Genomic DNA, 22584 nt, shown 5'->3' on the forward strand with positions numbered 1-22584 from the left:
AATATTCACATAACAGATAATGATACAATTGTTGTAGCTGTATATTTAGTAACTAATGTTACTGTTGGATTGGTAAATATGTAACAGCTTGATTGAATCCATAATCTGGTAAAGAATAATAAATAAATAAAAAATAAAATTGAAAATAAAATAGTTAGATGCTGGCGTCCCAGCACTACATCATGAAAATAGTGAGTAATTACTTTGTCTCTATACAACCAATGTATATAGATACAATGTGCGTGGCCACGCTACTAGTATACATACAGTCCTGTAGGTAGATAAAAAGTCATGGCAAGCAATAATCCAACCTTAATTTGCCCGTCAATATGGCTGAAGGCGGTGGTAACCGCTGATTGTAGATAGACCGGGCAATTAGCCTCTAGGTTGACGTTATTGCGTCCTCGTCTGCAAGACAGTTCCCGGGACAAAGTTGGAAAGGCTTACACTGTTGGTTGTACATCCGTTCAGGATCTTGCTAAAAACAAAATTCACTTTTCATTGATGGTATCTATGAAACTGAACTTTATTTTTATCATTTCATCTATGTATTTCTCTTACCCATTATCATTATTGGGAACCTATTTCATTGTTCATTTTATCATCCATCTTTATGAGAACTCATCTGTGTTTTATTGCTGCATTTATTTCCAGCAGATTATAATTGTCCTAAATATCTGTGTATATATTTTTATTAAGCCGCTAGACTTTATTAAGCTGATAGACTCTATTGTCCTATCACATTTGTGATAGCATAGTGTGATTCACATTGTTCCAGTTTTATTTGTGTTTTTTGTATATTACATCATATTTTACCATATTTATGATCCAGAAGCATTGGTTTACTGGGTAGCGCCTATATTGTGACATTCATTTGTCTTTCCATATATTTTACCCGGTTTCACTAGGGAAACCTTTTGTCACAAAGGCTTACTATACCCAGAGACGCACCCTACTTTTTCCTATACCCCTCATACATCCAGATAGATTTATTACATTTATAATTCCCCACGGGTTTAGGAGGCAACCATGTTTTGTCATGGTCACATCTTTTTGAAGCCAGTTCACTTGGTACTAGTAAATTTTTAAGGTTCGTATTCTTTTTAAACGTAATTCTGGGTTTTTCCTTAATACAATTTTTTAGTATAGGGTCCTTTAATAATATTGGGAAGTTATTATGTATAATTTTCTTGATATTATTTGATTTTACATTATATCGAGAGATAAATGTTATGCTTTCAGTTTGAGTTTTTTCTTGGTGGTCTAATTTATTCCAATATACAGTACCGCTGTTTTAAAAATAAATAAATAAAATGTTGTTCGTTGCAAACCCATTCAGTTCTTTTTGATTGATGATAAAAGTGATCAGGAACCTGGGAACTTTCGCTGCTATCAGGGGCAGGGTATGCAAATTTCGTGAACAATCAAGAGCCATCGGAGCTGCTCGCAGCCCTTGAGGTAGACCCTACCCCACCGCAAGCACTGCGATCACTGTAGGCTGAAATACAACCAGATGACGTGTACAATGACGCTTCCATGCTAATTATGCACACCCATAAAACGCTGTTTTGACGGTTAGACACGCCTGCGTTCGCACATCCACTCCCTTGTCCACAAGTACCTTCCCCTGTTACCACCCACAAACGACACTGTCACTCAAAGTAGCGTCCAGTCTGTGTACTACGAGCGCACGATTCCCGAACACAGTGAGTGGCTTGCTCATACATATATTGACGCAGACGCACGGCAATCACCCACAGTGTGCGTTTGCGGCTTAGTGTCAGGGTCTGAATCAGGCCCTGAGTACATACAGACCAATAGGACCAGTTTAATATTAGCTTTTATTAGAGATGTGCGGTTCGGTTCTCCAGAAATCCGAATCCACCCAAATTTCATGAATCCGGACAGATCCGAGTCATGGTTCTGATCTCCTGAAGAGATCCAGACGGCTCTGAGAAGCGCTTCTGTTCTTTTTGCGGTTGGGAATTTGGATTTAAACATTTGGATTGTATAAATTACATGATTTTAGCTGTTTTTAACTTTTTATCAATTTTTTAATTAAAAAAAAAAAATACAGATCTAAAACCAAAACCAAAACCCCTTGAGAGTGGATATGCAAAACCAAAGCCAAAATATGAAGATGAATCCAGATCCGAAACTAAAACCAAAACACGCAGGGCAGCGTCTGTTGAAGGAAAAAAAACGGCCAATCAGAGTTTTATTTTCAGAAACCTTATTTATATATACTGATCTTTTTATTTCATTTCCAATATCTAACAAAACACTTGTAGGAAAACTGCTGTTTCCCAATCAATATTTAGCATGCTAGTTCTACATGAGAAGTCCACAGGCAACAATACAAACATTATTGACTGAGTGTAAAGCATTGCTAAAGGGTTTTTGTAAGCCAGTAAGACAACCACTTTATGAGCAACAAGCTCTAACCTTTACTGAAAATGCCACTTGTCAATTTATCAGAGACGCTGGCAGATTAAGGAACCTTTCATCTTGTTCCACAATCTCACTACTTAAACAACAAAGACTTGTACATTGAATCACTATCCAAACTGCCATAGAAATCATCCCAGTCTCTTTATTTATAAGGGTAGAAGACAAATAAGTAGAAAGACATACAGCAAAATGTATATTTCAACAGTTTTTTGATGCTATTTTCTGAGGGGAGGAAAATTTAAAATTGAAAAAGTTGAGTAAATGTATTTTTAGCACTAAATTTACATTTGCTTTTATTACTACGAACAAAGCTATCACTTCTACATCATCTCATTAATGTTTTTTCATGGATGGTTGTACAGAATAAGTGTTATTTTAATTGTGCAATTTGAACTGTCATGCTCAGCTGTCATTTCATAAATATGTATTTTCTTCTGTGTAGAAAATTTTATTTTCAATTCCACTGTACAAAACGGACAGCCAGTATTTACAAAGTTACCAAAGTATCTGAACAATGAATAAATTAATGTTATAACATAGTATATTAACTTACTAATGTATCTTCTTGGCATTGCCTGGTGTTTTGTTTTGTATCTATCTCCCCTCCCTCTCTTCCTCTTCTTCTTTCACACTGTTCTCTCTCTCTCATTCCTACTTTCATCTTTCTCTCTACCCATTTTGTCCCTGTTCTCTCTCTACATCTTCCCCCATCCTGTTCTTCCTCTGTCCCTTTCTCCTGCTCTCTTTCTCTCCCTCTATCCCTTGTTTTATCTCCCCCTGTTCTCTTACCTGTTCATTCTCCATCTTTTTCCTTTGTTCTTCTTCCCCCATTTTCTCCAACTCTTTCCTCCCCCTTCACTCATTCTTCCTTCTCCCTCCACTTCTGTCCTCATTTCTACCCCTCTTTCCTCTATTCGCTCTGACATGTTCTCTTCCCCTCTTCCCCATTCTTCTCCCTCTCCTAGTCCATATCATACATACTCTTTTCCCCTCTTTGCCCAATTCTCTCCCCCGCTCTTTCCTCTGTTCTTTTCTCTTTTATTATATACAGTAGGTGCATGAGAAACTAAAGCTGGGCACACATCTAAAGATTATCTGTTCAATCAGCCAACTAGTTGATTGGTTGGAATGAAAATCTGGTAACGTATGGGAGTAACTGATGATCAGCAATCTGCTCTTAAATGCCAGAAAACAGATGAAAATGGTCGTTAAGACAAGTTTGTTAAATGTTTGATCTGAACAATTTGTTCAAACAACAGTTTTTGTCCATTTTCCGGCATTTGGAAGAAAATTGCTGATCATCATTTACTCCCATACGTTACCAGATTTTCATCCCAACCAATCAACAAGTTGGCTGGTTGGATGTAAGGTGGTCTAGTGTGTGGCCAGCTTAAGAATTCCTGTTGCATAGGGACTGTCCAGACAAAGAATCTAGTAACATTTTAAATAATATAATTTCTTTGTATATGATTCATTGTCTATGACACAGGTTCTCAAACTCGGTCCTGAGGACAACAAACAGTGCATGTTTTCCAGGTCTCCTCACAGAATAGCAATTGAAATAATTAGCTCCACCTGTGGATCATTTAAAATGCATCAGTGAGTAATGAACACACCTGTGCACCTGCTAGGTGACCTGGAAAATGTGACCTATGTGCGGTCCTGAGGATCGAGTTTGAGAAGCACTGGTCTATGGCATTCAGTTTGAAAAACCGAGCAATTCCAGGACATCCCAAAGCTGATCATCCTGCAAAAGCTACCCCTTTAATTGTATTTTAATAATAATGTAAAGGGCTCTATGCAAATAGCCTGTTGAACAACCTGATAGATTACTGCAGATGCTTCATTTGTATGCAAGAACTTGTCGCCAATGAAGTTCTTATTTTCTGCAGTATGAGGAAAACTATAAAAGCTATTAAAAATATGCACTTACAGCTGCTTATGTTCAAGGAAATTTAAAAAGTTACTTACAGTAGATGAGGCGATTTGCATATCTAGCTATATTTAATTTTAATTGTGATGTATTTATTCATGCAAGAAAATAGCAGTCCTTTGCCTTACTTACCACCCAACTGTCCTGATTTCTTGGGAACAGTCACATTATGAGAGGACTGTCCCACTGTCCTGTGGGTCAGCAAGTTGGTTGAATCTTGCAGGATGCTGGAAGGTACTGTATGATTCTATGATTCCGCAAACCATGGTGCAGAGATGCTGCAGGTGCTTCTGGTGTGTCCAGTAATTAAAGGGTGTTTTTAGGGGAAGGAGGGGTATGAGGTCACCCTAGCATGGACATGCACCTATCGAAATGCCATAATTTTGGGTGGTATTTATTTATTAATATGTTGCAATATGCGCAAATAGCAACCAATCTCATATTTGTAGCTCTACGAAGATGAAAGCAAATGTACTGTGACTACTGTACATACTGCCCAACATTTCAAATCAATGAAAAGGTTCCGAGATTATGGAATCACAGTGATTAAGGTAAGCTGGTCGCTAACTTTAAAGCGCCGATCACTTATAAGGCTGGTTTTGCCTTATGACTAATTGCCACTTAAAATGTAGCAGTGACCTTGCCAAAATCACTCCTTGGTTTGAATTAACCAAAAGACCCTAAACTGATCGGCAGGAATTACCACCATAATATGATTCTTTATGAAGTCCTGCTACCCAATATACGTCAGCAACATGAAGCATTTCAGACAGGACAGTGTGTAGAATCTTTAGCTTGGCATAACTTCAAGTGTAAGGGGTATATTTACTTAAGTGCAGGTTTTCAGAAGTGGAAATGTTGCCCATAGCAACCAATCAGATTCTAGCTATTATCTCCTAGAAGGTGCTAGATAAATGTTAAGTAGAATCTGATTGATTGCTATGGGCATCATCTCCACTTCTAAAAACCTGCACTTAGTAAATAGACCCTAAGGGGTAAATTTACTAAAGTGAGAGTTTTTAGAAGTGAGTTTTAGAAGAGATGTTGCCCATAGCAACCAATCAGATTCTACTTAACATTTAACTAGCACCTTCTACAAGATAATAGCTAGAATCTGATTGGTTGCTATGGGCAACATTTCTTCTAAAACTCAGTTCTAAAAACTCTCACTTTAGTAGATTTACCCCTAATGCTGCGTACACACACAACGATTTTTTCAAACGATTATCATTAAACAATATCGTTTAACAATAATTGTTTGAAAAAATCGTTCACTTTCTGCGTCAAACGATGAACGATTATCGTTCATGCGCGTTCACGTTTGTAGTTTGTAGTTCAGTCAGACTTGTCAACTCAACGATTTTCATTAAGGGGATATGCAAAAATCGTTTGTAGTTCAAAAAAATCGTTCATTACACTTTAAAAAATCTGACAGATAATCTGACAGATAAGCTGCATACACACACAACGATTTTGTTACCAACAATTTTATGAGCGATTTTATGAACGATTTTCTGTCAGATTATCTGTCAGATTTTTTAAAGTGTAATGGACGATTTTTTTGAACTACAAACGATTTTTGCATATTCCCTTAATGAAAATCGTTCAGTTGACAAGTCTAATGGTGCATACACACGATCAGATTTTTTCTTCAGATATGGACGATAACGATTTAAAAATCGTTCAGTCGTTCATATCTGAAGGAAAATCGTTCATATCTGACATGCCTGAACGATGGACGATCAACGATGCGCGTTCCCGTTTGTCAGATAACGATATCTGACATCTGATGGGTTTGCAGTCAGACTTGGACGATTCCATTCATTTTAATGCAGTCAAAAATCGTTCAATCGTTCAAATCGTTCAAAACTTTGGTCAAATCGTTCAAATCGTTTAATCGTTCAGTCGTTCATCTGACAAATCTGACAAGTCTGACAAATCTGACCGTGTGTACGCTCCATTACTGAACTACAAACTACAAACGAGAACGCGCATGAACGATAATCATTCATCATTTGACTCAGAAAGTGAACGATTTTTTCAATTGATTATCGTTAAATGATATAGTTTAACGATAATCGTTCAAAAAATCGTTGTGTATGTATGCAGCTTAAATCTGACAGAAAATCGTTCATAAAATCGTTCATAAAATTGTTGGTAACAAAATCGTTGTGTGTGTATGCAGCTTTAGAGTACTATACACTGAACGTGTAGTATGATTGTGTGCCAGGTTGTATACTATATTTTAATTGCTTTACTTGTATTTGGCTTCTGTAAACGATGAGAATTTCATATTATATAAAAAAAAATTAAATGTTCCAGGCATGATCACAGAAGCAACTACAGTCATTAAGAGACTGCAATATATGTGGAAGTGCAGTGCACTTAGGTATGTCCAGTGCACCCATTTACCTGCTTCACCCACAGTGTAATTCCGCTTTGGGAAGTAGCCCTTTGGAAATGTTCTGCTCCACCAGTGACAGGAATATGCATGCTACAAAAAGTAATGACACAAAGTCACGTGCACACTTACTTTCCAACCACCACCTCATTATCCCCTTCAGGGTAAGAAATATTTCATAGTTTTGCTATATGTTGATTAAACCAATAATAATTTGGTAGCCATTTTGTGCACTATAGTGACTACTAGAGATGTGCGCTGGATCATTTTTGCTTGTTTTCATTCTAATTCATAGTCCGGTTTTGGTTTTACCAAAATGCTGTGAATGGTTTTGGTTTTGTTTTGTTTTTTTAAAAACTGACAAAAAATGTGGGCCTTTTTTGTTCCTAGAGTATTACTAACCTCAATAACATTAATTTCCAGTCATTTCCAGTCAAATAATGGCCAAAGGTTGCAGCGAGCTGGCTTATAAAACTAACAGGGGTATTCAATATGGAGTGAAAACTCAGACGTAATTTTCGGAGGTTTTGGTTTTACACCGTATTCAGGGCCTGATTCAGAGCCGCTCGTAAGCGGCTGCTCCTTCGCTCCGAGCGATGTTCGCACATCTGCGCATGCGTATGGGCCGTAATGCGCATGCGCCAACCAGTCAGTGCGGTCGGAAAACGTGTGCTCGCAAAATTGCGAGTGCCTGCTAATTTGAGTGACAGGATGAGGCGTTTGTGGGTGGTAACAGGGGAAGGTGCTTGAAAACGGGGAGTGGAGATCCGAACGCAGGCGTGCCAAACGGTCAAAACTGGCATTTTAAGGGTGTGCATAATTAACAAAGCAGCGTCATTGACCACGTCACTTGGTTGTTTCTTAGCCTGAACTGCTCGCATGATTGCGGTAGGAAAATCCTACCACAAGCACTGCGAGCAGTTCAGACGCCTTTCAATGTACTCGATTAATCTAATAAATAGCGGAGATGACGTATGATGCGAGCGGCCAGGGGGCGCCTTTACAAAATAGCGAGCGCATGTTTCGTTCACTCGCTCAGGCATAGAGGAGTCAACAGATCGCAAAGAGCGAGCGCTCAATTTAAATAGCCGGCTCCTTTTTCTGAACGAGCGAGCACAAATAGCGTCCGGCTCTGAATCAGGCCCTCAATTTCAAAGACTTTTCGCAGGTTCTAAAAGTCTTTGAAAAAAAACAGGGATAACTTTTCACCACTGAATAGGTGGCGAAAAAAAGTGCAGAATTGGGGTTTAGGGGTGCAGGCTTAAAAAAAATAGCCTGCACCCTTCAGAATGACCCCTTGAAACTATCTGTGTCAAAAAAAAAAAATCGGGACACCCCAAAAAAAGCACTTTGAATTTGGGGGCCAAAAAAAAAATGTTGGGGGACAAAGTTAAAAAATAGCGAACTTGACTCTGGGGGGGTCCCCAAGTATGTCCCAGGTGTTTTTTTCATTGCAGCTGCTTGCGGCAGGTGGGTTTTTCACGATTTTTTCAAGTCACTTTAGCAACTTTAAAATATGCTGACCCCCATTTTCAAGTACCCCAAATTTGCTGGGCATAGTTATTTTTCCCCAAAAAAATTCTAAATGCTCTTCTGCATCATTTTCTTCAAAGTCGCATTTATGCACTTGCCGCGGCTATTAGAAACCCTGACTTCCTTCAGTAGTTAAAAATGGGGGTACCCATAGTGATCCCCCATGTCTACACATCTTTAGGGGGGCCCTAGAATATTTCCTGAAAATTCCCGTTTTTGTTGAACCTGTAGAAAAGAGTTGAAAAAATTGACAAAAAAAATTACATAAGGTCCCCCCCCCCCCCAGAAGCCAAACAAGCCCCAGGCTTGCTAGCCAGTAGTGGTTTCTAAAAATACGGGGAACAAAATGTGTAGGGTTCCACAGTATTTTAGAAACTAACACCAGGCTGCAGGGACTAGTGCTGCTTTTAAATATAGGGGGCAATAAAGACGTGGGGTACCCCTATATTGAAGACCAGCACCAGACTCAACCGACTTGGGTGTAATGCCACAGCCCAGAGACCCAATCACCGGGGCTCCAGGTCCAAAGCATTACACCCCAAGTCGGTCAGCGCAAGCCGGTGATCTCGGGGAAGTCGGGGACCCCCCAAAAAAGGGTCCCCCCTCTCCCGACCACCACAGGCTTACGCTGAAGCCTGGGGTTCTTCCCCATACCCCTTGCTTGGTGGGTATGGGGGTAATAGGGGGGCCAAATAATATAACACTATTGTACTTTACAGTGGAACTACAAGTGCCAGCAGACATGCGGCACCTGTAACTTCACTGTAAAATAAATAGTTAAAAAAAGACAGAACACACACACCGTGTCCAGTATAAGTTTATTAAACACACCAACCCATTCACACATACTTACCTATACCAGATGTTTGGTCACCTTGTCAAGTAGAAATCCATGATGAGTGGCCCTGCAAGAAAGATTTCATACTCACCTACATCCAGCGCTGGTCTCCGCAGTAATCCATGGGTGTTTAAAAACAAAAAAACTAGTTACACGATCCACAGAACAAAGCTATCTGTATGTGTGTTGCTTGCTACACATACAGAAAGCTCCCGAATGCCAGCTATCGGCACTTCACGGGGCATTGCAGTCCAGAGAGCCAATCAGCGGCAGCGCTGACTGTAGAGTGCCTGCTGATTGGCTCCAGCAACTGACAGTTCCCAAAACCTAAATGCTCTTCTGCATCACTTCTTCAAAGTTGGGAAAAAAACACCTGCCGCGGCTATTTAAAAACCCCGACTTTCTTCTGCAGGCAAAAACGGGGGTACCCATAATGATCCCCCAGGTCTGGACATCTTTAGGGGGGTCCTACAATTATTTCCAAAAAACTCCCATTTGTTTTTGCCGATCCAAGTATCGCCGGGTCCCGTTTTCGACGATTTCATATTGAATACGGGGATAAGTGGGAGCGCGCGCGATACTTTTTCGCCGGCAAAAGCTCCGATGTGCGGCGAAATCTTCGACGGCGAGGTTAACGTTTCATATTGAATACCCCTCTAAGTGACAGAGCAGCGGCACAAATACACAGCACATTACACATTACACTGTACAATAGTGTTCGTTAGTCACATTACACCACACAGTAGTGTCCCTTATTCACATTACACCACACAGTAGTACTCCTTATACATGTTACACTACAGTAGAGCCGCTTCTACACATTATGCCACACAGTAGTACCCTATAAACATGTTACTCTACAGTAGAACCACTTATACACATTACGCCACAGAAGAGCCCCTTATTCACATTATACAATTGTAGATCTCATCCTCCTCCTCATACCTCATCATCATTGCTCCTTCCCTGCACAGCACCAGCACACACACACCGGGTTATATAGTAGTCATTACAGCACATAGCAATAAGATGAGCACAGCAGGGAAACTCTGACACCAGAGACTCTATAGAGGGAAGGGGGGCTCAGGGGGGGACAAGGAGGAGGAGGAAAGGCAGGGGGCACAGGGTTGGGGGGATGCTCAAGGGGGCTCAGGGTTGTGGCAGATGCTAAAGGGGGCACAGAGTAAGGGGTGACATTCAGGGCAGCACAGGTTATGGGGATGCTGAAAGAACACAGGATGGGGAGGGGAGCTCAGGGTGAAACAGAGTAAGGAGGGGGCACTCAGGGGGTACAGGATGGGAGAGGGTAGCTCAGGATTGGGGAGACAGAACCCCCCTAATGCCAGGATCCCCGACATCGCCAGTCAGCCTGCCCCCTGCTCTCTTACATCAGGCACTGGCAGGCTCTCCTCGCTTGGGAGATGATAGATCCCAATCCCGACATCCAAGAACTCTTTACTAACTTCAGTTATGCTTTCTTTGGAGGAAACTTGGCAGATGTACCCATTGCGTGGATCTCTATGCTGAAACTCAGTTTATTATAAAATATTCGTGCTTGGAAATACAATATTTATTAACATTTATTAATATAGTCTGCAGTACCTGCCACTATGTGGACATGTATATTATAATAGGCTTGCATACTAATACGAAGAAAGAAAGAAGGTGTCCATAGTGGTGCACTAAATAAATACTCATAAAACATAACTTTTAATAATATACATATAATATCAAAGACTAAAAAGCAAAATTGTTAAAAAGATTTTAGTGTGTGTAGTGTAAGTGACTTAATAAAAAATGGCATACGCTCCTAAACCACTCAATGTCCTATTAATGATGTTAAATATATGTCAGCATGTATCTGATTAAATCGGTATTAGCATACTACCAATTCAAAAATATATACAATATATAAGATCTAGCTGCTTCCACTTATCGTATAGTGGATTAGTATATGCTTATCATTAAAGCATGTATAGGAATATTAGTCAATAGTTGAAGAGATAAAATTCATCTCCAAGACTTGATCTTGTAAATCTCATGGGTATGCAGTGTTTCACTTCTATTTTTGACCGAGTTCTATATGGCATATATATTACGTACTTCTATTCTATTGCTGCAGCGCTCACAGCAACAAATATATATATTAATTATTATCAGTATATGCTTCCACCCTCAGCATCCCATTTGAATAATATCATGAGGTTTCTACTCTATTTCTCCTACAATAAATGCAGTCTATTGATATATATTGTGTAGATTACTCTAATCTTTCACAGTGACCAGCGCATAGATGGATGGGAAAAATTTATGCAAATAGAAATTATTTCTACTCCCACTCATTTCAACAAGATATATATTTCTTTATATGCCAACTTGCATGTCTCAAAGATTGCTTTCACAGAACAATGCTGTACTTTGTGATCACTTTTAACCAAAATCAGTGTGATTGGTACTATCACTGAATATCACACATTCAGATCAGCTGACCATAGTCTTCTATATCCCGCTTATCAATACACATCTCTCTATTATTGTGAATTACACATCTTGGATATTAACGCTGGGATGTAGGACTACTATAACAAGGACACAGTAGTGTGGAGCGCCGCTGACCGACACGGCGTTTCGCTATGTAGCTTTATCAAGGTAAGCCGAGCCGCTTACCGGAAGTTCTTTAAATACCCCCGCATTCCCTTCATAGCCAATCCAAAACTACTAGAGATAGAATCCTCCAATCGAATAGTTCCATATGCCTTAATACCTCCTCTACCCTCTGAGATTGACATATGTTACACGCCCCTATTACTAGTGATGATATCCCACGTCTTTCAGACATAACTAATCGAGTCCAAATAAATATCTAAGTAATAAACACTATGGTTAGATATTGATCTTTGTACTGACATATGTCATAATAAACAATGTTTCAATTGGCTATTACAAATATGTGCATTTTCACATAGTAGAGAGGTGAGAAGATATTTATATTATGCTTCTCATCCGATTACTAGTCCAGGTTTACATGAGGATTATCGATAAAAGGATTCCAAATGGTCTAGATGAGAATTCATTAAAAATTCTTTAAATAACATATATTTAATATGCAATAAGATTTATCTTAAAATTTCTATATGTGTAAGAGAGGGATGTGATGTATTTTCTATAGTTAACCATAATAGGATTAACCAAATTATTCCATTCTATAGGTAAATCTTTACATCCATATTGATATATTATAAACACTACATTATTAGACACCCTATATGAAATAAAATTATAAATACATAAATTATATTATAAATCATCTTCTCTTTACAAATAATTATATAGATTAATAGTGCTATATATAAATTGAATCAAATATCTTCCAATAGGGTAAGATATTATTAATCATATATCATATTCTATAGTGCCCAAATAATAAGTATAGTCAGAATTAATATGTGATTTGTGTACTATAAAAAATATCTAAAAAATAGAATAAAATATATTTTCCTAAACTTCAATAGTGATGCAATACATAAAAAATAATATATACCTCTCTATATATATACATATATATATATACATATGTATACATTAACATATCCTCTAGAATTCCGAGACATGAATGTTCTCAGAGAAATAGTGATGTAAAATTATACGTGCCCCATAATAAATTTATTATATATATAAAAATGTGCCAAACGTGAATAAAGTGAGTAAGAGAGGAAATAATTATATCCTCATATAGTAAGTGATAGGAGAGAATAATCATATTTTGGGTCTAAAAGACTTTAATTAATAAATAAAAAAAACATTCTCAGCATACCAATATTAAATGTTATTTCGGCTAATCCCTACACTATTTTTCTTACATTATTCCCCTAAAAAAGGTATGTAACTATTTTCTTCATTTAGACCTGTTGGTGTAACGGTGTTCATCAGAAAGATTAGTCGAGTTTCTTGTCTCAAAAGTTCTGTGTCTATATCCCCTCCTCTGATATTAAGGTTTACTTTTTTCATCCCATAAACTTGTAATCCAATCGGGTTTCCCCCATGAAATTTGAGAAAGTGTCTAGCTATTGGGGTAAGAGGTTTAAACAATCTTCGATCCCTTTCTGCATTCCTTATGCTATTCAGATGTTCAAATATTTGCTTTTTAAAGGGTCTCTTTTTCTTTCCAATATAACTTTTGTGACAGGGGCACTGTAAATTGTACACAACTGCCGTCGTATCGCAGGTAATGTATTCATTAATGTACCATTTTTTGTTAAATTTGTCACAGTATGATTCAGTCAGAATCATGAATGGACATGCCCTGCATTTTCCACATTTTCGAGAACCCTTTTTAAAGTATAGTTGTCTGGCCGGAGGTTCTAAGTGACTCTTCGTTAATATATCTTTCAAGTTCTTAGATCTTCGCCAAGTTATAGATATCCTGCCTCCAATAATTTTAGCCAAATCATTGTCTGTGTCTAACACATTCAAATGTCTCTGTAAGATATATTGAATATCTTTCCATTCAGTGCAGAAAGTTCCTATAAATCTTACACTTTCATCTTGTTCCTTATCTTTTTTGGGGGTCAGTAACTGATCTCTTGTATACTGGTTGGTTTCTTTATATCCCCTTTTAATCATCCTGTTACTGTATCCTCGACACTTTAGCCTATTACCCAAGTCTTCCGATCTTTTCCGAAATGTATGTTCTTCAGAGCAGTTTCTCTTCATTCAGAGAAACTCTCCTTTAGGTAAGCCCTTCAGAACTGGAGGGAAATGTGAACTTTCTCTATGTAATATGCTGTTCGTAGATGTTTTTTTCCTATAAAGATCTGAAGATAAATGTCCATCTTTCTCCACTGTAATGGTAATGTCCAGGAAGTTTATTTTCTTTTTGCTTGCCTCATAAGTCAATTTAAGATTCATATTATTATTGTTCAATTTCATCAAGAATTCCTGAAGTATTTGTATATCTCCTTCCCATAGTATCAAGAGATCGTCAATATACCTCAACCAGAATATAATTTGATTGGTATATATATAATTTTCCTCACCAAAAACTACCTCTCTCTCCCACCACCCCAGGTAGAGGTTGGCATATGTGGGGGCACATATGGTCCCCATTGCCATCCCTCATACCTAGAGGTAGAAGTCATTGTTACATACGAAGTAGTTCCTGGTGAGTACAAATTTCAAAAGTGATATCAGAAATTTGCTGAATCCTGTTTCTTGACCCATACTTAGGAAATATTCCACTGATTTTAGACCATATTCATGGTTGATGCTTGTGTATAGGTTCTCGACATCGCACGTAATCAGCTATGTATGTTCATTTAATATTACATCTTGTAATTTACTTAATACATCAGATGTATCTCTGATGTATGATGGTAAAGATAAAACATATCCTCTCAGATGTGCATCTAAAAATTGGCTGTCGTTTTCTGTGAGGCCCCCTATTCCTGAGACAATAGGTCTCCCAGGGGGATTGGTCTCATTCTTGTGAATCTTAGGGAGCAAATACAGTGTTGGTATCCTTGGGTTATCTTTATTTAAAAATTCATAATCCTTCCTGGATATTACGTTGTCCTTTCTGGCCTTCCCTATCATCTTGTTGTATAAGTCAAGGAAATTCTTAGTCGGATTAAATGTTAATCTCCTATAACATGAGGTATCGCCTAGTTGTTTATTAAGTTTGTCTACATATTTCTTACGGGGCCAGAGTATGATGTTACCACCCTTATCTGAGGGCTTGATAATTACATCCTCCCATCGTCTAATTTCTCTAAGGGCTTCTCTCTCATCTCTAGTCTAATTTCATTCAGATTCCTTGATCTTTTTGGTCTTTTCTAAATGATCCAAATCCTTACTGACCAGGTCCATAAAAACCTTGATCTGCGGACACATTATGAAATCTGGGCAAAATGTAGACATCTTTTTTAATTGAATTCGGGCAATGTCTGGTAATTGTTCCAAAGAGGTGGTTTCAGAGAGATCTTGAAATTCCTGTACAGACAAATCTCTCAATTCTTCCAAAATAGAGATTGCCTCAAGATCCTCTCTAGAAAGATCAGACTTACTAGAAAAATCATTAGAAAATGATTCTAATGATTCACCCTTATTCAGGAAGAATTTTTTAAGAAGCAATTTTCTAGCTAATAAATTTAGATCTTTCTCTAGCACAAATCTATCACACATCTGTGTCGGTGAGAATGATAATCCCCTATTTAGAACTCCCATTTGTGGTGTTGCTAATGTTCTTTCTGTTAAATTAATGATCCTAAGACAGTCATCCTTTCCTATCTCCTGTATCGTCTGAAGTCTCTGGGTTCCTCTCTCCATTCTCTGAGGCCTCTTTTTTCTCGCCTTTCTCTTCCCCCTTCTAATCTTGCGATATCTAATTTCGTCGTATTTCTGTTCTTTCTGGGGGTAAGTCCTAAAAAAGTTCTTTGTTGTATTTGTTGGGATGCCTGATTGTTGGTTACCTCACTTTCAGAGGATTCTGCCTCAGAAGTGGAATAACTCAGACGATTACCTGTAATTCTTTTCTTTGTATGTGACCATCGATATACATTATCAGTCGCAAAGTCCTTTATATCCCTTTGCAATTTATTCATTTTTTTACTGATAATCTCCTTTTCAATACTGTCCACCTCACTTTTATATTTATCATAGGTTTTTTGAAATTTCTCTAAACCTTCAAATGCTTTAAGCTTCTCCCCCAATTGAACAATTTCTTGTGAATATCTCTCTAATAATATTTCATCATGTCTGACCAATATATTAATTAAATTGAAGGAGCATGTGGTCAAAGCATTCTCCCATTCTTCTCTAAGTCCATCATGTGCTAATTCAAATGCTGGAAATACACTTGGTCTTAGACCTCTGGGTGTTACTTTTTGTTTTATGTAATTTTCAAAAGTAGCTTTATTCCACACTGTCTTAGTTTGTTTAATAGGCATCTGTTTCAGATGGAAGAGATCATTCATCCAGTCCCCTTGAACATTATCTATATTTTTGGGGTCCACAAAAAGGAGGGTGTCACCACAATTACGTATTTTGATTTGTCTATCATTTAATTCTCGACTCAAACTCCTAGTGCTTATCTCTATAGGATTGGACATGCTCAAGTTTAGTTATTAGGTATGTTAGTATTTGGCTCGACTCCCAAAAACAGAAAAAATTGATAACAATGTTATTTCTTATTCTAAATAAATTCCAATTCTCTATATCAGTATTGGCAATTAATCTGTGCTAACCTAGAAAGAAAGAAAGAATGATACAAACTCACATAAAGGATAATAGAACAATTTTTTCTGGTTGCACCAGACACCATATATGCCCTAATATATTTATTGTATTGAGGTGAACCCCACAAATATTATTTTTTAATTTGAAAGAGTGGGGGTGCTACCACAGACACATTATTAGATCACATACTAATACGAAGAAAGAAAGAAGGTGTCCATAGTGGTGCACTAAATAAATACTCATAAAACATAACTTTTAATAATATACATATAATATCAAAGACTAAAAAGCAAAATTGTTAAAAAGATTTTAGTGTGTGTAGTGTAAGTGACTTAATAAAAATTTGTGGGGTTCACCTCAATACAATAAATATATTAGGGCATATATGATGTCTGGTGCAACCAGAAAAATTTGTTCTAATATAGTAGGCTTGCCCTTACAGTGCAGATAACTATACATTCTAGGGATGTGCACCGGTCCCCATGTCTTGGTTTTGGATCTGTATCTTCTTTGTGTTTTGGATCTAGATTTGTTTTTGCCAAAACTGTCCTTGCACATTTTGGTTTTGGATCTGTATTTTATTTCAAAAATTGATAAAAACTGCTAAAATCACATAACTTGGCCTTTTTCTTTAGTTCCTACAGTATTATTAACCTTAATAACATTAATGTCCACTCGATTCCAGTCAATTTTGACCACATCACAGGTCACGATATAGTTTTCGTCAAGTTTAGGCCCAAAAGTTGCACCAAGCTAGCTGGCTGACTAAGCTAAGCAGCAGCAGTGGGTGGCACAAACACATGGCAGTTCAACGCCTGGCACATAAGGAAACATATGTTTTCATTAACCAAGAGGCCTGAGGGAGATGGAGTATGTATGTAGTTAAAGGCAGGGAAAAAAAGGGTTGATACTGTCAAAGCTGGATAATTGGCTGAGACAAGATCAGTTTAAAATTGAAGCGTGCGCGACGCCATCTTGCGAATGGCAGCTAGACTCCATTTTAGAAACAAGAATCTGCAAGACGCCATTTTGCGACCAACGTCACTTTAAGTTACAACTCACGAGCTAAGAACAGATGGCAATGTTATTGATAATCTAAATAGAATAGACAATGCACCAGAAACTGTGAGTGTTTTACATACAAATTGGGAATCCCTGTTGGCAATTGTAATATAATCCAGGCATTGATCTACACAATTGGATTTGTCTGAATCCTAAACAGGTTTTAGTTTCACACCCAGACAGAATGGCCTAGCTTCACAGCTGGAGGTCACATTTGCATTGCAGTCTGAATCTGTGAGTGAGGAATGATATGTGTGTGTGTATGTATGTATATATATATATATATATATAAATATGTTAAGTCCATCATAGATGGAATCTCATGCATAAACACCGCACATTACACACAATTGAGCTGCTAACATGATGCTCAGTAGCGAATGCACAATTATTAGCATCATGCGATTGCATCTTTCACCATTTCACATACACACATAGGACCTCATTCAGAGTTGGTCGAAGCGGCCGCACGGTCGTGCGCCACCGATGTTCGCTATACTGCGCATGCGTAAAGTTCGCAATGCGCGTGAGCAAACTAGCCGCTACGATCAGAAATTTCTCTCTCCTTGAACACAGCCAGGTTGGTAGTTTGAGTGACAGATTGAGGCGTTTATGGGTGGTAACAGGGGAAGGTGCTTGAAAACGGGTGAGTGGAGATCCGAAAGCAGGCGTGCCTCATTATGCGAACAGCATTTTATGGGAGTGCATACGGTTTATGGGAGTGCATAATTAACAAAGTAGGGTCATGGCACATGTGACATGGGAGGTTTTTACACTGACATGATCGTAGAGCTTAAGAAAGGGTATGGTCAACGTTAAGCTCTACGGCCAGTTCCAATGGTTCCCGATGGTCTCGATTAATCCTTAAATGCCCGGAGATGACGTGCAATGCGTATGAGAAGGGGGCATATTTTTTTGAATTCTGGCCTCTTCTTCCCCTTGGTCGGCCAGCTACCGATCCGAACTTTGGGACGCAACTTGCGACGGAATCATTTGCATATCCGGCCCCTTTTCCCGTACGACCGTGCGGCCGCTTCGACCGACTCTGAATGAGGTCCATGATGCTTAAGACCCCGAATGAAAATACCGTTTAGTAGCTAAATGCGCACACATCTGTCCCCAGTTAACTAGCGTCTTCATATCAAACCCCGTACACTCACACATTACATATTCACTTACAAGGTTCCATTAGCTTTAAGATATAAGATTTAAGTTTGTTCGGTTAATATAAATGCTGTGAAATAAAGATATTTGGTAACTAAGGTTTTATACATGCTAAGAAAGCCGTGTTTGGTTTTGTACTGATGTATACTCTTTCCACAGTATTCCGGTGTTATCGGTAGGGAGATCGCATCATGCATTCTCGAGTTCGCAAAGACTTCAAACAACAAAATGTATATTTTATGAACAACTGTTAGGATGACTGTTAGGGGGTGGGTGGGCAGAGACCCCCAGTTGTTGGAGGCTGGGTTGAGTCTATTTGAATCAGCCTGTTAAACGCTCTGTAACAGATGGTTCCCCCATGGGAACCTATGGCATAAGCAAGAAACTTCTGTATTGTCCTGTCTATTCTGGGGGGGTATAAACATGTGTGCTCAAACACTGGGTCTTTAGTCTTCTTGCTGAATGCTGATAGACGGAGGTTTTCCATCTGAATGCCGGGATCTGGTCCAGAGCGCATGCGTATGTATACTGTACTTGGGGTCTGTATAATTCCTTTGCGTCTAATTGTGTATGGATCAATAGCGTGTAACTGACTGTACTTTTTACTTGAATAATACTTTGTGCTTCGGAACCACACGTTCCAAGTCTGGAGTCTTTTATTTACTGTATGACTGCGTACGCAAATTGGCGTCATCCTTTGAGGTTTATAGGTAGGATATTAGAAGGAATAGGCAGGGGTATATAGAGGTTCAATTTTAATATCGTCAGATGGGGGCTCATCGAGTGAAGTCACTTACCTACTCACACGGCACATACGGCTATCGATATCTCAGCAAAGGGTGGAGTGGCCACATGCAGGGTTTTCCTGCAACCGCTTTGTGCTGAAAAATCGCTATCCGTTTTCGTGTGAGCAAAGGAAGCTGACTAGAATCCAGGGACAAGAAAGGAAAAAGTTTGTTTTCCTTTGTTGATAGAACCTAACGTTTAAAGGGGTGCCGCAGTATTGAGTATGAGGCTGAGTCGCAGTTTTGCGCACAGTAAAAGATGCACTTTTGCGTACACAGCTAAAAAGTCATTATACGGTCGTGTGGTAGTCGCATTATTTTGTATGTGACTGGTCGCACAATAGTGTATACGTACTTCCGGTTGTGCTGCCATGGTGTTTAAACAAAGTCGTTGAGGTTTACATTTTTCAATTGTTAGCAATATCTGGGTTAACGTGTATTTTTCTGCACAGGAAAAAGTGTGTAACAGTGAGTATGTGTTGGACAGTTAAGGGTATCGTATGATCCTTAAGGGCTAGGTGCAAGGGTTAGTCTAGCCGCTCGGTAAGCAGCTTACTGTTCAGTACACAAAGCAGGTGTATGGTTTGTTATTTTTGTTAGGGACCGGCTCTCAGTGTGACTGCAGTGTTCAATAATAAGGTTGGGTTATTTGAGCATTGTAGTTGAGCCGCACTAGGTGTGATTGTGAGCTGAGAGATAATAGGTGAGCGGGGGCATCTAGAATTTCTTCCGTAGGTGAGCGGGGGCATCTAGAATTTCTTCCGTAGGTGAGCGGGGGCATCTAGAAATTTCTTCCGTAGGTGAGAGTATCTAGATTGTCTTTCACCAGTTTAAATCTTTATTGAAAAGCGTAGGATTTTGTCTCAGAATGGGAGCCATGCAAACAGTAGAGATGTTAGACAATGATGTGCTGCTAATGAAAGCTCCGATTGGATCGGCCCGTCGTATTATGCATACTAAGTACGGTACTTATGCAATAAGGTATTGTGATGTATGGTTTAAAATGACGATGAAGAGTGTTAGACCGTTTCTCAGAATTGGTAGTTTTGATAAGGATGTATTAGATAATGTCTGGGATCACATCAGTTTGATGCCCTCCCGAGAGAAAAAGGTCAAATAATGTGAATGTTTAAAATTGTGGCAGCATGAAGGGGATGCGTGGCTTAAAAATGTGCAAGCGACGCAAACTAGCATCGCGAGTGCATTGCCAGAAAATACATCCGCGACGCTAAATTGCAATATGGGCGAGCCGCAAAATGGCGTGCATGTGCGGCAAGGTAGCGTTGTGGAGAGTATTGCCAGCAGTTCACGCTCACCTCCCCCACCTTATGTGGATGGAGGTGCAAGTACAGTTACCAAAAATACCCATAAAAATGTAACAAGCAATTTGTACCCTCTCTTAAGCAACCATAAAGAAAATGTTTATGATGTGGATGATGAGCCTATTGTAATGTCTGCCATTTCCCATGCTGTGCAAATGATTGATGCTGCATCACCACAATCACGGGTGGTGCCACCATCTCCATCGGTAACAGCACGGGAAGTGTTAACAACCTCTGCACCCATAGAGGAAGTTGTTCATACCATACGTAGCAGCAGCAGATTAAACCCCCAGCCAGGTAACCAGGTCAGAGGTAGCAACGCTACCGGTCTGCATCCCATTCGGACGATAACTGTTCCGAATGGAAATGCAGATGCCAACGGTGTAGTGCCCATGAGAAAAGTAGTAATGCATTGTCCCTGGACAAGAGCAGAACTAAATTCCATCATAAATGATTTCCCCGATCCAAAAAAGGAACTAGCCAAATTTCAAAGATTTTTGAGAAATTTGGGTAGTTCTCATGAGCCAACTAATAAAGATTGGCGTGTGGTGTTAAGGGCCTGTCTGCCACGCAATACCGACATGACAAAATTTATCACGGATTGTGTATTGGATGGTGACGTTCCCTTAACAGACCAAGTAAACCAAGGTAACATTTCCCGCATTGTAACTCAATTGGGTATATATTTTCCAGTAGTAGTTAACTGGAACAAAATTTTCACAATCAAGCAAAAGGAGAGTGAAACTGCAGAAGACTATTGCGACCGGGCTCTGCAGGCTATCACCCAGTACACTGGGATAGAGGATATTAAAGATAGCACTCACCACAGGGGAATGATAGTCACGATACTCGTGGACGGTCTGAAGGAGAGTTTAAAAACCCAGGTTCAGACCTCACAGCCTGGCTGGCGGGGACTCACAATAGATACCCTCATAGAAACCGCCATCGAACATGATAAAAACATCTCCAAGAAGAGAGAAGCTCAGAGCGAAAAACTAATGGCTGTCAGTATCCAAGCTCTGGAGGGAATGACGGTAACATCACAGCCAACAGACACACCTGCACCCACACACACACCTGCACCTGAACAGTTACACGTCCTCACCAATCCCACACCACAGCAAACACATCCTTACCCCACATATCATACACAACCACAGGCCTCATACTACCCACAAACTTCATACCTCCCACCATACCCTTATCCTCCATATCCTTACCCATGCCCACCACCTTTCCCTCTTGCTCAAATCCCACAACAATCTTTTCATCCACCCCGCTCAAAAACATGTTTTAATTGCAACCAAGCGGGACACATAAGTAAGTACTGCAAAGTAAAGAACACCACACAGGAACACGGGTTTCCCATGGGTTCATAGGCAACCCCAATATCTTCTCCCAGGCCTTATATGACTGTTTACAATCTTTTCAACCTATCAATGGATCTGTTCTAATGTAAAATGTGGACGATTTATTGTTGTATTTTAGGTCATGTTTAAATTATATTAAACTGTTGTGCTTTGTCTCCCGCTCACAGGACACAAGGTTGCTAAGGATAAACGGCAGCCATGCCAGGCTAAGGTCGAATACTCGGAAAACTATCCAACCCAGTGGCCCAGACATTATTTAGAGCAGTAGCTATTAATAACAAGATTTAATTGCAGGAACCTGTATACAGATACTATATCCCTAGAATTATTAAAATGATGGGGGGACTTATATTACAGGTGACGTTTCCAAGAACATGTGTAAGGTGATGGGTAACAACACTAAGATTATCCCAGACTGTATTTTCCTTTATTTGCCCCCCTTGGAGATACTGTTCAAACAGGCAGCCTCATGTGAAAATATGATAATGAGGT

Source organism: Taudactylus pleione, unplaced genomic scaffold (genome assembly GCF_031769625.1).
Source record: "Taudactylus pleione unplaced genomic scaffold, aTauple2 ptg000201l, whole genome shotgun sequence".
NCBI lineage: Eukaryota > Metazoa > Chordata > Amphibia > Anura > Myobatrachidae > Taudactylus > Taudactylus pleione.